The sequence below is a fragment of the Typopeltis vanoorti genome, chromosome 21, assembly GCF_054136105.1.
Source record: "Typopeltis vanoorti isolate ZY-2024b chromosome 21, IOZ_Tvanoo_1.0, whole genome shotgun sequence".
In the NCBI taxonomy this organism is placed as follows: Eukaryota; Metazoa; Arthropoda; class Arachnida; order Uropygi; family Thelyphonidae; genus Typopeltis; species Typopeltis vanoorti.
The window spans coordinates 21,652,049-21,669,199 of NC_143569.1; the positions used below are offsets into that span (position 1 = coordinate 21,652,049).

At 35.0% G+C, this 17,151-nt stretch overlaps 1 protein-coding gene across 1 annotated transcript in view; it reads left to right on the forward strand.

Moving 5' to 3' along the window:
- Window positions 1-17,151, forward strand: part of LOC150094668 (adenylate cyclase type 8-like) — a 259,683-nt gene that overhangs the window by 61,466 nt on the left and 181,066 nt on the right. The window lies entirely within an intron of this gene.

The window sequence follows — 17,151 nt, forward strand, 5'->3', positions numbered from 1 at the left end:
TTTTAGTAAATTTTATAATTTGTTGATGATGGTGAAGATAATTTTACAATATGAATATGCGTCTCATGGCTTTATAAATGTTATGGGTATATTGGAGTTTTAAGACCATATTAGATTTTATTATGTTGCTTTGAGAAGAAAGTACATGCTTTTGAGCTGAGTAAATGATTAGTATGACGATAGGATTTAATGAGAGTCAAGTTTAAGAAGTTTATGGACTTATCTTATTTTCGTCGTATTACCAGGTATTCAATGCAGAATTTTAATGTGACTAAAGACGTTGAATGTTTAGCCGATACATAGAACATCGTCTACGTATCTACTGTAGTAAGAGATGCCAACCAGTAGAGAAAGAGATAACAATTGTATTTCCATATGAATAAGAAAAAGTTCGGTGGGAAGAACGCTAATGTTTTGGTCCATGAGAAGACCGAAAATTTGTTCATAAAGGTGGTTATTGTATTTAATGTTTGTATTAATAGATCTGTCATTATTTCATAGCAAAATAATTGAATATGAAACTTCCAGATGGTGTATTTTTTCCTTTTACTAATGCTTTTGAATTTTCAGCATTACGGTTGTTTCTAACTATTGCTTTTCATAAGAGAATAATCAGAAATTCTAAGATGGCAATCGCCCTCTTTTTAATACCGTAGCAGTAAATGAAAGGATTTTTATACATTATTATATAGCTTTTATATATTCTTGTATTTTCATAAGCTCTTTGGTCAATTTTTAAACTGTTGATTCTATGATAGAATCAGCAGTATGAAAGAACTGTCAGGACAGTGAAACCATAGTCAGAAGCACTGATATAAAGTGAACACGCGAGCTCCTGGGTAAAGTTCGTGTCATTAAAATAGTGCAATATGAAGGTAACTCCAATGTCAAAGGGTATCTTCAATCTGTTGAAATATATAGATATTCCAATATCCGAGAGCTGGATAATATGCTACATGTTAGACAGTAAAACAGGAAGAAAACTTTAAGAATGCCAGTGATAAAACTGCACAAATTCAATTAAATAATGATGGATCTAAACATCCTCCATGTCTGTTTAGTATAGCATCTTTGTGCAGTTTTATCACTGATATTCTTAAATTTTTCTTCCTATTTTATTGTCTAACATGTAGAGTATTATCCAGCTCTCGGATATTGAAATATCTACAAATTTAGTAATTGTTATTTAATATTAATTTCTTTTGTACAAACTTCTAAGTTACCCATATATCTTTCATTACGTTTAAATTCCACGTTCCGCTATTCCTTTTGCTTCTAAGTTTCATATTTATAATTCACATTATTTTGTTTGGTTTCTAAATCTGTATCCTACAGAATGTCTAGTTGGTATGATGCTACTTTAACATCTGTAATCAATATGTAGGATGTAGCTCCTTTTATGCCCGTATTTTGTCAATAATCACGCAGAGAATCAGCAACATTCGTTTTGTGCATAAAACTTTACGGTCGATTAATCTTTGATATCTTTTTTTTTTCTTGTCAGTGCAAAATGACCTATATTATTTAATCCGCAGTTTATTTTTTCTCTCTCACTAATGCATTTCCCAGTTCTCTGTTACTGCTACAAGATCTCTTGATGTTGCTAAATGTTGCTTCTTCTTTTTCTGATGCTGCTCATGACTTTCTTGTTTGAAAGTTGAAGTGATGTTTGAAGAAGAGGCGATTTAAGAATGAATCAAAGTAAACCAGAGAAAGAAAGAGAGGGAGGGAGATGAGGAATGTTTGACTATCTCTCTCTCTCTCTCTCTCTCTCTATATATATATATATATATATATATATATATATATATATAGAGAGAGAGAGAGAGAGAGAGAGAGAGATTTATAAAATATTTTATAAATATATAAAATTATTATTATATATAATAATAATATATATATTATTATTATTTGCATTGACACCTCCAGGAGTCCACAGACTCATCGAGGGAGGTCACCTAATCTACCTCTCCCTCTCCACCACTCAATCCACCAGCTGACTCCAACAACGCCATCTACTGCCGACCACTACCACTAGTATTTCCACAGACAATCACAAACATCCATGCCCATGGCAGGATTCGAACCCGCAGCCTTTTGGCTGGAGAGCGGATACGCTAACCACTCGGCCAGCCAGGCTGGAAAAAGAAAAATCCATGCTTTCCAATCGAAGGAGAGCAATGTCTTTCATCTGTTCAACAACGCAGTTAAAAACGAAAGAAATATATATATATATCATTTATACAGTGGATTCGCACCGTCCTAATGTACGTTAAAACGATATTTGCTTCTCTTTTTTATTAATGTATTATCATCTTCTCCTCTGCATTGTAAAGGATCTTCGTACTGTAAGAAGAAACGACGTGCCCTTTGGCTGAAAAACACGAATATACGAGTATATCCTGTCTATAACGCGAGAAGAATTTATACAAATTTTTCAGACGAAGGTGCGTTAGGAAGTTGCATTGAACGGTAGTAGGTTTTCCATGCAGGAGCTCGACATTTTCCCTCCAGCCTACCTCAAGTCTACAAACTGGTCAGAGCATATGACTAACATATCGCAGGTGGCGCATCATCTTGTTCCACCAAACTATTTTTAAAATTATACTGTTGGCTTCCGTAAGTAAACTGCATAAATTTTAAAGTGGTTGTTCGTTTTTCTTTTTTTCTTTCTTCCTTTTCCCCTCTTTCACCCAGCGGTGTCCAGGGTTTTCTATTTATTTAACTGCAACCGTACACAAGGATAAGGTGGTTAGCCCTATGCCTCGCGGTGTATCCTATGTCTGTAGAAGGATTGAGTTCTCAAGGCCGGTTTGCCTGCTTGCGGAATGAAAAATCGAGATAAACTAGGGAGAAAAACCCTGCAGTCCATACCCAAGATCGGCTATGTCTGAGAAAGATCCTAAGCTCCTCACATCAGCGACGGGAATCGAACCCAGGACACTCCTTTCCCAGACATATGGTTGTGAAGCGCGCACAGCCACTCGGACCATTATAACTCAAATGTGATGTTAAGAAAAAACAGGGCTAATGAACATTGTAGTACCTAGTCCCTGTGGCATAAATAGAGGATGTAGTAGTTATTAATGACTTGTGATTACTACATGCATTGAAATTTGCACTGTTTGAATTTGCCGCCGAAGAAAGGTTATGAAAAAACGGTATGTATAATATAATTACAATTCGCTAGATGTGTGAAAAGATGAGGGCGAAAGGATGAGAGCTCCACGTTTTTATAGACCCAGAAAAAAACTTATGACACGCTGTCAGTTACCCAATTGTGAAAAGCACTTAGGAAACCTGGGGTGGATGACCTACTTATCCTGGGCAACGGTTAGAGTCGGACGAAAGATTTCGAAAGAATTCAGAGGGAGTGATAACACTTTTTATTTTTCGCCGATGAACAAGTGATAATAATCCAAGACAAAGATGATATATATCATATTTGTCTTGTACTGTTATCACTGCTTCCTGAATTAGGAGGACTTAAAATAAATCTTCAGGAAACAGAATATCTAGTGAGAACATTTATGACTTGGATATACCAGTAGTATGGAAAATAAAACTTGGTTGGGTATTTAAACATGTAATGAAAATATTGCATAAATCTGGCATTTGTGAAACGTGGATTTTCGCATAAGTCGAGTAAGTGGAGCATTGCGTATGATAAATGGGATCCTGTGGTGTCCACGAAGTACACGAAATAACAAAGAGGACAATTATAAGGGGTCATTATTGAAAGTAGTTTGATATGTGGCGGTAAAGGATGGTTATTAACACAACATCAGAATCCAAGATTCTGATGTACAGTAGAAAGGGATTGCCTAAGAAGTTGTCACAGCTCTAGAATCCGGCAAATTCGGAATAAAATCATCAGAGAACGGATCACAGTCAAAAAACGTATTTGACTGGTCTCTGCCAGGTTGAAGAAAACGTGGGAAACCTTGAGTAACTTAGAGAGGAGGAACAGTGCAATCCATGATGGAGAGAAATTTGAGACAGCCTATGGATGGATAAGAAAGCTTGGTTCAGGCAATACAAGGTAGCTGCTGATGAAGAAGTTAGTAAAACTAAGTAAGGAAGGAAGGCTCTGATGGCAGTGTATTATGTCTGTATTCTTCTGACTGATTTTCATGTTTTGTGTGATGAAAATCCCGACTTAAGAAAAGAAGAAAAGAAGAAAAAATTGGTATACTTCCGTATGAGATTTGCGACTTCAATTGAAAAACTGGAATGCGTACAGTAATAGGTACATAATAAGAGGGCATTCTTGGAAGCTGAGAATGAATACCGCTAAGAAGGGACTGAGATCTAGATTTTTCTCTGCGTAATTGGATGGACTGCCATCGGATGTGTGTGCAAGCATGAATTCAAGAATAAGCATGATGGCTGGTACGTGCAGTATGTGGCCTCCCTCGATGAGTCCCTGACCCCCTGGAAGTCTCTCTCTTAATAATATTTATATGTCGTCAGATCTATTACGAATTCACAAAATTATGAATTATTCATGTATTTAAATAATTTTCAATAAATTACTTATACATTTTAAGTTACAAAGTCAGAACAATTATGAACGCTAACAGAGTGAAATAATAAATTAATAAATAAAACTCCTAGCGCTTCCATTTATATATCGAATGTAGAATATACATATCATTGCATACTGAACAATCAGTTCAAAGTAGAATAAATGGAAGAGTGAATTTCAAATCACATGAGACATCCGCAAAATGAGCTTACAAGTAAACATTAACCAAATTTGATTTAAATCATTATTTTCAGTATAATGGTAAGAAGAAAAAAAGCAGCATCTATATCCAGAGTCAGCCAGCATACATCCGTTGTTATATTTCGTTCCTGCACTGATATACCACTTGGTAGCTAGCTTTAATTATAATAGTGTAATATATTAAACTCAATTCCCACTGCTTCTATCACAGTAATTGCAATTTGTTGATTTACACAAACTTAACAAGCATAGGAACACTAACTGTGGTCATGCGAAGTTCATTATAAATGCATTAATTATCTAAGGCAGCAGTTCGATTGAAGAATTGACTGTAATTTCAGGCCATTTCCACTCTTGGCAACATCGAATACTGTCGTTAGTAGCGACGATCCAGGAAATGCAAACATCATTAATTGCAAACTGCTCTAATAAACCAATCATATATATGAAAATATTTCGTACATCTTAGTAGTAAATCCGAAGGCTACAATGTTACAGGAAGTTCGACATATATCTATGTATGGCTTCTTCGTTCGCATTACAAGCAATTCTCTCTCTCTCTCTCCTTCTCTTTGTATCTCATTCCTTGCTGGTTCTTCTTCATTGCTTTTCTATAATATTTTAAATTTGTTATTGAATATTTTTATTTTAGCTGCATTATCAGAGAATTAATTAGATTTCTAGGAAGACAAGTTACTGGCCTATGACAAGTTGATCCTATTACGCAAACGATAAAATAAGACTGGAGGGATTCCATAGTGGTATGGAGATTTTAACTTCTTATAAATAGCAGTAAACCTAAGATTCGTGGTTTATAATGGTTACATGCCACTGAGAAACGTCAATTTCGATCTTCTTCAATTGTCCTCAAAAAGGAATGAAATGGCGAACAATCAGTGAATAGGAGAATTTATTTTGCCTTCTGTTTCTCTCTGAAACCCTATAATGTGTGACATATGCTGATTGCTGTTAGATAAATTATTAGTTTATGCAGAATTCTTTATTATAATGGAAGCCCACTTGTGAATCTAAAAACGTTAATCCAAATAAAAATTTTATCAAAGAAAAGCTGTAAAAATACGGTATATTATTACCATGAGTAAGCTAAAACTGGCGGCACATAAGAAATTTCAGTTTCTCTAATACTTTCTCTCTTTATGGAAATTATTTAATGAATTTACCTTATATATTTTAATTTAAGTTAATATATTCTTCGTTGCTTGATTTCTAAATACACTGAAATCACTAAACTTTCTCCTGCAACTTGCATTAGTTTTAACAAGACTGATCTGTTTTAAAAAAGAAAATCAACATTCAGATTTGTGTGTGCGTACGTGCGTTTGATCACCATGGGCATTCCCCTTTTCGCCCTTTTTTGGCAATATTAGTTCTTTGGGATACACTCAACCAGTCAAAACAAGTAGTTGCCAGCTTAGAATTCTTAAACCGTGGCGTGGAAAAACTACGTTTTTAAAACAACATAACATATAATATTTTCCTGCGATTAACATAATTGTAAACAAAATCAGTTTATTCTGGGGAATGAACAGCGACCATTTATTCGGTAACGTAGGATAAATAAAGATTAAAACTGAATGAACAGAAAAAATTCATAATTAATTGGAAAGATTATTTTTAATATAAATGATAAGCTATTTGGAAGAATGTGATATCAAGTTAACTCTACATTTTAATTGTTAATTGGAATACCTTAATACCTCTAGAGGTTCTCATTAAAGAACACTCTTATTCTCTGTAGACAAAATGCTGATGCATTTTCTTCCATTCCTACATGGCTGGTTACCATACTTGTATAAAATGTGAATTCACTCTCATTCTTCTGCTGTTCGGTCAAGTAAGAAACTGAATGAAAGAAAAGTTCCAGTGTTCACTGCTTACAGTGGCTCACAACGGAATCCTAAATCCTGCCATGTGGAAATCCCATCTCATATTTTGATCAATCATAGAGTACATCAAATAACGTCTGCACAAAAAAAAAAAAAAAAAAAAAAATGTTGGGTACCCAAATGAAATGCAGAGATCCGAAAGAACTTCATAGAGTAAATTTTCTGTGAACTTTAAAGCTGCACTCCAAACATATGACCTTATTCCTTACAAACAGGTAATCATTCTTGGATGCCACGTAAGTAATTAATAACGGCTCAGTCTTCTGCTGGAAAGTTTAATGCCCCAAAATCATATATTTATTAAAAAAATATAATTATTTAGAATTATTGTCATAAAAAACTTGGATAAATATAGTGCGATAAAAGGACACATCTAATTAACTAAAGAAGAAAAAAACATTTTAATCATTTTATATTGTTATGTATAGTACTATAGAACTCTACACTTTTCATTATTTTCGAATACTTAGAGTTGGTATCGGGAGCAAGCAAGCCACATAGAAGTTAGTACTTGATATGCTGTATAATTTAGAACAATTTAGAATTACGGTACTACATGACAAAGTGGTTTATTCAGATACAAAGTTATTTTCTTGTGAAAAGCGATCCCGTCTACTACAAAGAGGGGAACACTGAATATTTATATCACTTTTATTCATGGAATCACACAGCAAAATGTTAAATTCACTATTCTCTTTTTTTAATCTTCTTTAGATTTCTTTGCTTTTCAATAGACCGACTACCCAATCAGTGAAGTAATCTTCCTTAGTGACTTTAATGACAACATCTTCATCTAGCTTCCCCTTTCTATTTCCACTTACCAAGCTGGAAGACTGAAATTTGCTATAATCAGCCGTGTGAAATCATGAAATAATTCACTAGAATACCAGCGAACCCTATCCTATTCTCAGAATACTCTTAGTATATTTTAAACCAGTTTTTCTAAGTATATCGCGGAGATCATCCCTTCTCTCGTATTTAGATCAGAAGTTTGCTAAAGTCGATTTTCATATGAAACGTCCTTCCATCGGCCACTTTGAACCTCATGATGATATCCTTATGTGTGTACTACGTGTCTGCTATGATCTTCAGCCAGAAAGACATGAAGGATGGTGAACCTTCTGGTGCTGATTTCTAAATATTCTATACATAAATGAGCTTTTATTAGTAACCTTGAATCCTGGCTTACAGTTTTGTTGATGGTAATACCTTCATTCGTACAATTACTTACTGAAGGAAGAAGATTGAGAACAATGTTTATCCTTAAGCCGAAGTAACTAAAAGGAAAAAACGAAGTTAACAGATATGAGACAAGTACATCATGTATATTAACCAAGCCTGTTCTCTGGCTGGTTTGCTGGTTCAACGATATGAGAAAACCGGGTTTTTCTGGCAAGTCAAACATTTTTAAAACTTCTGTGGGACTAATTAACTCACCTTCCATTGATAAGCCATTATAATGGTTCCTGGAGCCCTAGATTGAATTAGAAGCTAGATCTTTCCATCCAAAGAGTAATGTTATAACGTATTCGAGAATGCACTATGAGATGCTGCTGAACACAGTGAGGACAAGCCCTCAACTTCAGTGTTTAAAATCCATTGCTACCTTCTATCCCGCTAAACGTCTCGTTCATCTTCCTGTACATTTCATAATTTTTTGACTGTCATCACGCATGACAGTCTGCTCATTTCTTGAGCAGATATTTAACTCTGGCCTTCCCTAACACAAGCTACACTCTATAGATAGTACAGTCTAAAAAACGTGGTGCTCTTTTCAGTTCAAGAGTTCATTCATTCTATTACAAATTCAGTCTATCTTAGATTACTGGAATGTTATGAACAGAAAACTGCGCTAAAGAATACAATCACCTCTCTCATAGACTAGACTACACACACAGAAGTATATGCAACGGAAAAGGACTAAACAGCTCGTTAAGGATTAACTAGCACTGTTATTAAAACCACAAAATATTTCGATATATATATATATATTCATTATTACTGTATTAGCTTTTTATTTTCTTCTTATTGGCTTCCCGTATTAGGCAATTGTTTCAAGGGTTTAGTCAATGGCTTAAAAAGTCTTCTGCCCATCTCCTCCTGGGTCTGCCTCTTGATCGGTGTCCCTTTGGTTTATATTTCCAAGCATTTTCGGCCGTCTGTCCTGATTCATTCTTTCTATGCGGTTTTCCAGTTCTTTCTATAGTTTGTGATGTCTTCTGTTATGTTAATTATGAAAAACTGTTTTCTTATTTCTTCATTTCTTATCTTGTCTATTCTTTTATAGCCTGCGAGCGGTCTTAGGAACGAACTTCATTTCTGAAGCTTCCACTTGTCTTTTATTTCGTTCTCCACAAGTCCATGTTTCACTTCCATATTTCAGAATTGGTTTGGCTATAATTTTATATAGTTTCATGTGGGTTGTTCTAGACATCTGTTTACTAAAGTGTCTGTTCAAAGTTCCAATGACTGTTACGAATTTTTGTTTTTTATATTTAATGTCGATTTCTCCATTAGGACTTATATAATTTCCTAGATATTTAAATTTGTTCACTTGTTCTATTACTTCGTTGTGGATGACTAGTTTGCATCTTTAATTTCTTTACTTTGAAATGCTATTGATTTCGTTTTATTTATTGGGATTTTGATGGCATACTGTTCTATTGATTTGTCCAATAAGTGTAGACTTTTCTGTAATTAGTCTTCATTTTCAGCAAAAATAACTTGATCGTCAACATACAAAAGGCTGGTTAATTCTTTATTTCCTATTTGAATTCCTATGATTTTGTTTTTACTCCATTCTCTTGAAATGTTTTCCATATATATATATATATATATATATATATACATATATATATATATTTTTTTTTCATTTAAGTATTTCATTATTAGTATTAACTTTTCATTTAAGAAAAAAAACTCGTAAAAACGCTCTCAAGTAGTGCTTGGTGCATCATAGCTGTTTTTGATTTTGCAAAACTCATGACTAGTTAACGGAATTGTGATCGAAGTTTCAGGCTGCCTGGCAAACGTATATTTACGTACTATTTTCTTCCTTATTATATTCATCCAAAATACCTGGAATTTTAGTGCTGATAAATGATAAGTGCATATTTGTTTAGAAAGTGACGAGAGGCCTCGACATTCAGGATTGTCTGGTCTGCGTAGACTAAACAAAACTATATGAAACAGTCTCCCATCGTTATGGTTCGAGCAAACATTCTACATACTCTCTTTTATTCTTTAGGTATAATTTTTGTTGCAGTAGCGTGAATAGGCAAATGACTGCCTGTCTTCTTCTGTTAGCTTCTTGTCTCCCCTCATTAAGCGTTTTAATAATAATTTTCTTTGGTATCTTTCCTGTTCTGTTTCTGGACTACAGAAATGTAGAATATGGAAACATAGAAATATCTCAATACCAAGATGAAGATTTACTACTGTAGCTTTTAATTGACGAAAGTTTATTTATTTGTTAATCTACAAAATAAAATATGTTGTTAAAATGCTAGTAAGATGCGATATATTGCTTAATTCAGTTTACATTATTAAAATCAACTTTTAAGATATCAGAGTGAGCAATAAATGGCATAAGATAATCAACAACAATTCTTGTTTCAGGTTTTCCATGTAGAATAGACAGTGGAAGTACTAGAAAATTTACAAGCAACATTTATTGACAAATTAGTATAATTAGAAAACAGAGGATTTGGTAGCAACTCTTAAACCAAATATTGTAATAACTGAAAATTATGTGTAGATTAAATGCAAAAATTGCTTCATGTTTTCGGGATATGGTTATGGCCATTCTTTACTTATATAAAAGCATGCTATTTGTATTAACAAGATACAGAAAAAACCTCAAGGAATCTATACAGGGTGTTCGGGATAAATTTGACATATTTATAATTAATTATATTTTTCCGTAAGTTACATGTATTAACACACACTTCTCTTCATTTAAAAGTTTGGACCCTTCTTCATTCATATACAAGATGTCAGAAAGGATGGATAGCTGGAACCCACCTGAATCATGGAAGAGAATAACTTGTATCATGATGATTCGTGCCCGCCATCAAAATAAGGATATTACGACTGCTGCCCAATGCTCCCTGAATACAGTAAAAACAATCAGGCATGAACTAGAGACTTGCAATGGTGACTACGAGGATGTAGCAAGAAGAAAGATCCCTAGCAGACGATCTGATTGCGTTCGTACAGCAGAATTCCTCGCAAATCTGCAGGAACAGGTGTTGAAGAACCCTGGCATTGGAATTCGGGCTTTGTTCGTGGAGTTGCTAACTGTAGTCAAGCCCTGGATAACAAGGGTAGCCAATGGTAGGCCGTATGTATGGCAGCAGGATTCGGCCCCTTGCCACACCTCTGGGAAAAGTCAAAAATGGTTGTCTGAAAATTTCTACGACTTCACCAGTCCAAATGTTTGGCCTCCAAACTCCCCAGACCTTAACCCCATGGATTATTTTGTATGGGGCGCAGTTGAAAAAGACACCAATCGCACTTCCAGTAATACAAAAGCCCAGTTAATGGATAAAATTAAAACAGTTTTTGCGGCCCTTCCCAGGGAGACTGTAGCATCAGCTTGTTCGAGGTTCCGAAGCAGAATTGAAGCTGTGATCGATGCTAATGGTGGTTATTTTGAGTAAATCTTGTTGATAGTATTGTAATTAACTCTGCCTGTAATGTTTTTTTGTCAATTCATTAAATTTAATAGATACAAAGAAGATTTTCTTTTTCCTTACGAAACTGTCAAATTTATCCTGAACACCCTGTATATCAAAATAAGACTATATTTGCGATATGAATAAGATTGTTCTCTGATGATCCAATACATTTTGGTTGATTCTCTGAAGTTACAGAGCAGACTAACGTATGGTTAGTCTGCTCTTTCTGCTATGAAAAATGTTCACAGAAGAAAGAAATAAGTAAAGAATTAATATCGACGGTGTGTTCACTAAATGGATAATGAAAGTACCTGAAACAGATAATATTTGAAAAAAGGGAGCTATACGGTTCTGTGACATCTCTTTGGCAATTTTGTATAACACATCGACACAAGAAACATCATATGAATAGATAATGGCTTGATATTCAAAAGCCTTTTCCATTTTAAATGAATGCCTATATCTACGGGAGTAATTGGCAATGAAGCTAAATGCTGCAATACCTGCAGCGTTCATATAATTTTACTGAAAGAAATAGTTGAAAACTATTTCAACAATGCGAAATTTATTTATTTATTTATTCGTGTGGGGTAACCCCGTTCCTCGACTGCCCCATAGGAGTGGTTGAGCCCTCCCAATGAGGGATTAAGTATGTATTTTTTGACTGTAGTCTATGTGTTCACGGGGCCGGTTTACCTTCTTGCGGGATAAATATGAAAACCCCCAGATAAACTGTGGGGAGAAGGGAAAACCCTACTGTTCACGCCTAAGACCGGCCAACTTGGCTATGGCCAAGACCAGCTAACTTGGCTATGGCTGAGAAAGATCCTGAAGCTCCTCACGTCGTCGACGGGAATCGAACCTAGGACACTCGTTCCCCAGGCATATGGTTGCGAAGCGCATAGCCAATAGGCTAACCGCGGGGACACAATGCGAATTAAATGCAGCAACAGAATACATCCGCTCAGGATAGTTAATCATGCTGCAAAAATATGTAATCGCAGTTATTAGTATAATTTCATAACGAAATACAAAAGTCATTATTTCGTGATTGATTGGCAAAGAAATTCTCTTTACACAACACAAGTGGAGTTCCAAAAAGTAATAAATATTGATGAATGTAGTTTTCCTTTATACCGTGATATCAGAATCAAAAGGTTGACTTTATTGCTCAGATTACAACAGAACGAGCAAGGATTGGAAAGTTTTGATAAACACTTATAACAAAAGTGATATTAAAGCAACATACAACCACAAGAAAGAATATACTAGTAGCAGATTTATGAAGGTAATTTATGTTTTTATATTCTTATATCCTCGTATGTTCTTATTTGTGATTATATCAGTTGCTTTAATATCATTTTTGTTCTAGGTGGTTATCAGAAATTTCCAGTCACCCCTACCTCGTATAACACTAATTTTACTTTGAATTTATTCCTATTCTTTGATGGATACAGACAGTAAAAATCATATGAAAACTACAGAACTTTTCTTTTCTCTTCAAAAGTATCAACAATCGAAATTTACTTAAAATGAGGATGTTAAAACTATGATATTATTAGGTCCAGATACTGCCAGGAAATGAGTTATTCCAAGAAAAATTGGAATGAAATTAAGAAAGAGAGCTCACTGATAAGTAAAAAAAACTTGTCAGGCAAGGCAACAGTATAAAAACAGACTGATAAATATGTTATAAAAATTAAATAATGCTGACCTTGTTGTTAAGCGCAGTTCTTGAACTTTGCTTAACAACAAGGTCAGCATTATGTCCTAAGTATGAAAAAGATGATGTAGCATAATCGTCGTACTAATCGGTTGACATTACGAATGAAGACATTAACGTCTTTTGGCATTCTTAACATCACTTCTTTCAGAAAAATTTAACCGAGAAAATAAACACAAAGTTATTTTATTTAACATGTCATATCTGGTTGCGACACAGCATTTTATCCCTTTTTTAATAAAGATACATTAGAACTCTTCAATGTCAAAGAAACAAAATATGTTAAGACACACTGCAATAATCTTCAAACAGCAAAATGCTTCGCCTTACATTCCCAAAAGTGGAGTTTCTTTTAGCTCTCCTAGCTATATATAGTGCGTCTCATACCGCGACATTCTTGGAAGAATATTGTTACAAGATGCGTGACGAAATCTATAGGCAAAACTAAAGCAACTAATGTCCTTTCATTGCCAACAACAATAAAAACAGTTCAAGAGCACTTGTATCGAGTGAATTATTAGGTCCAGAAATTGCCAGAAAATTAGTTATTCCAAGAAAAATTGGAATGAAGTTAAGAAAGAGCTCACTGATTCTGGCTGCAACTTCTACATCTTCCCGTATCCCCTCCCTTCAAAAAATTCTATTCTTCAGCCTCATTTATTGCAAAGGAATTAAATTATGTGAGCCAACATTAAATGGTGGAATATTTGAATTTGACTTCTTAAAAATACATGATAATTTCCAATGCAATGCTTTCCATATTGCAGAAACAAAATAATAAATTAATCAATGGATAAAAATACACATATTCCACTATACATATTATGGAAGAATATGCTGGATTTTGTAACAGTTACATGTAAAACTGAACATACCATTAACAGTAAAAACTGAAAAGTTAAAATAAGATATCTAAGAATGTTAACGAAATGACTGGTATATAATTTCTTTGCAAAGAATGTGATGGCGTTTACTTTAATCATGATATTTATTTCGATTGCCAGCATCAAATTTCCGATATGTACCGTCGATAGGTATACAGGACACTATTAGATACTACATGACTAAGATTACATTATTGCTAATTGCCATCAACTGTTTCCTTCCTAAGTAGCATTGATACTTGTCAGCATGTCTGTACTGAGTCTAGAATGATTCTAGAAATCAAAGTACCTTCACAACTAAAACAACTGTAACAATTACCCTTGTGGGAAGCCAAACTAAAAACGGACGAATATATTTACATCAAATTAAGTAACGTAGCACAGTATACACGATGCAGGAGGACGAATATTCCAAACTTCAGGTCTTGATTCTTTTGAGTGATTGGAAGTAAAATGTTTCTAATCACTTTGGTCCGATTCCAAGCGAATGGGGGAAGTCATTTCACTATTCCGTGCAAGTAGCTGCTACACCACTATGTAAATAGTGCAGTATTAATTGAATAAAGTAGTTCTCGCAACTATTACGTTGTAAGCTATTAAACAGACAATAATAAGTGTGTTACATTTCTGCTGAAAAAATACCGTCCAAATTTACAAACGAAGAGTGCGTTAATATCCACTTCATTTGCGATTCTGCTTAATGACATGGCAAGTGAGGTTGAAGAATAATGACCACGTATTAATTTCCAAGGCATTAACCATATACTCACCCATTCAACGGAAAAAGTGTATCATGATTACTAGCTTCGCGTGGCTACATAGTGAGGCTTCGAATGCACTTAAGGACCTGGCACAATGTTATTTGCATCAATGCATAATGTATGCTATTGATTGCTGTTATAGATGTTTCAATTACGGGAAACATAGATTCTTGGATTCCCCCGCCTCACATTTTACATCAGCTGGTAACGTTGCCGGCACTTCGTAGTTAGTTCTACAGTCAATTTACTAATGTGACGAATTAACCTATTAACCTATTGTCGTCACACATAGCCTGCGCTGCTACATCAAGCACATGATGTGTGGGTATATAGCAGCGCAGGCTATGTGTGACGACAGGAATATACAGGAACGAGTATGTTTCATTCTAAAACAAGGATGGGGAGTTATCTCAGTACTTATTTTAACATAACATGTATCACACCTTCCTGTACGTGTTAGGCCGAAATACCAATTACGGCCTAATAACATGGTTTCCTGTAAACTAATTAATATAATTTTGGTATAAAGTAATGTATACATAAAAAAATGGAACTGTGGTTAGTAGGTTAGTATAATAAATTTGATAAATATAACCGTTGCGTCAACATTATTGGAGGAGAGATCCAAGTATTGATATAGTACTACTACACGATTAAGTTTATATTATTCTATTATGGATCGTAGCTAGATAAATGGCAAAAGACACTGAGATGGCCTTAAGGAATGCAAAGAATCGATCAAGCTTCTAAGCTAGCGTCCAATGGTCGCCTTCTTGTAGTACGTCATGTTAATAGGCATCGGCTCAGATAGTGAATGAAAAAGGATAAGCTTGCAATGTGGGAGTAAGCTGAACAAATTGTATTATTTATTTTATTGATTGATTTTTCAGTTTTTTTCTTCTGTCATCTGCCACATCTGCCTACAGGTTAGAAATCGAACCTAAGTCGATATAAATGTTTCTGTTAACATCACTGAATGAATCAACATCTGAAAGGTGTCAGTTTTTTTTTCCATGAAAGTTTTACAAAGGTCGCTTTCTAATTAAATGTAAGCTGCGGAAGAGTTTTCCCCACCTCCAAGAAAACTGAAAACGCGTCTCCAACTAGAGAACATTCGCGATGATGACTAATAGCTGCAGATATATTCTACCCCCCCCCCACACACACACACATACATACATATGTTTTACGAATGAAACATATGTGTATTCATATTGTCACTCGTGGCCTATACTGACATATGCCATATCAGCGAATATCGGTTCGTCGTACTAGTAAAAGTTTGCATCACCGAGGAAAATCAACTATAGGTAGCAGCTGACTGAAATGCAAAGATATCAATTCATCCGAGAAACTTATTAAACCTACAAAGCCAATACCAGTGGATCAAGAATGTTCAAAAGGAAAATACGGAAATTTTGGGGTGGTCGAATGAAGAAATGTTCAATCAGGAATGCAAAAAGTTAATAGAATACAGATTAGTAGTAGTGACACTAGGTTAAGAGCTGAAAAGTCTCGGTGGCCACCAAAGGGCAGCTGCAGCTAATCGAAATATTAACATCACACAGTGCACTTATGTAAATAACATCTTGACTATTCGTAGAGCATCACAGACTATGTATGAAGCGAATAATCACAACATATTATTTCCATATCAAATGGATGAGTGTGGTTATGGTAGCTGCATTAGGAACACATTCTGGAATGTGTTCCTAAGTCTGGAACATATTATAGATATGCATTTTTTTTATTGAGACAGTTTTTTAGAAGAAACCCATGTCTCTTTCAGCTCGATTTGCCGATAAAAGAAAAAGAGAAAAAAAGAGAGAGAGAAAATAACTGATAAATTCTGTCAACTATACTGGAAAGTTTCTCATAACAAAAGCATTGGATAGAGACTCTTCTGAAGTATTCTGGACCAACTAGACCTACTAATGTTATCGAGTTTAGCAACCGAACCAGGCACTGGCGTTGACTGGCGTCCTACAGTCGACGCCAGTGCCTGGGTCAGTAGCTGACGGATTTGAATCGCATCGAACAAATGTTCGATGGGATTCAAATTCGGAGAACTAGACAGCAAAGGGAGCACATCAAATGCTTGGACATGCTCTTTGACTATGCTTGCCCAATACAAGCCTAGTGACACCGGGTATTATCATGTTGGAAGAGTCCAGATCCATCGGGCTACATTTTTACCATGAAAGGCAATACCTAGTTCGAAATAATCCCCAGGTAAAGCTATCAAGAGGTGCTCATTGAGGATGAGAAAGCCCACTGATGTCCACGAAAACAATCTTCATACCAGGATACTACTGCCAGTCTGTTTCCGGCCAACTGTTCAAGCTCGTTGGCGCAAACAGGCTGTGCGGACATAATATTTTGGCTCATAAGTGCATATTTAATCTAAATATAAAATCAACGGCGATATTGATTCCAAATTCTGAATGCTGTTTAAAATCAACATTCTG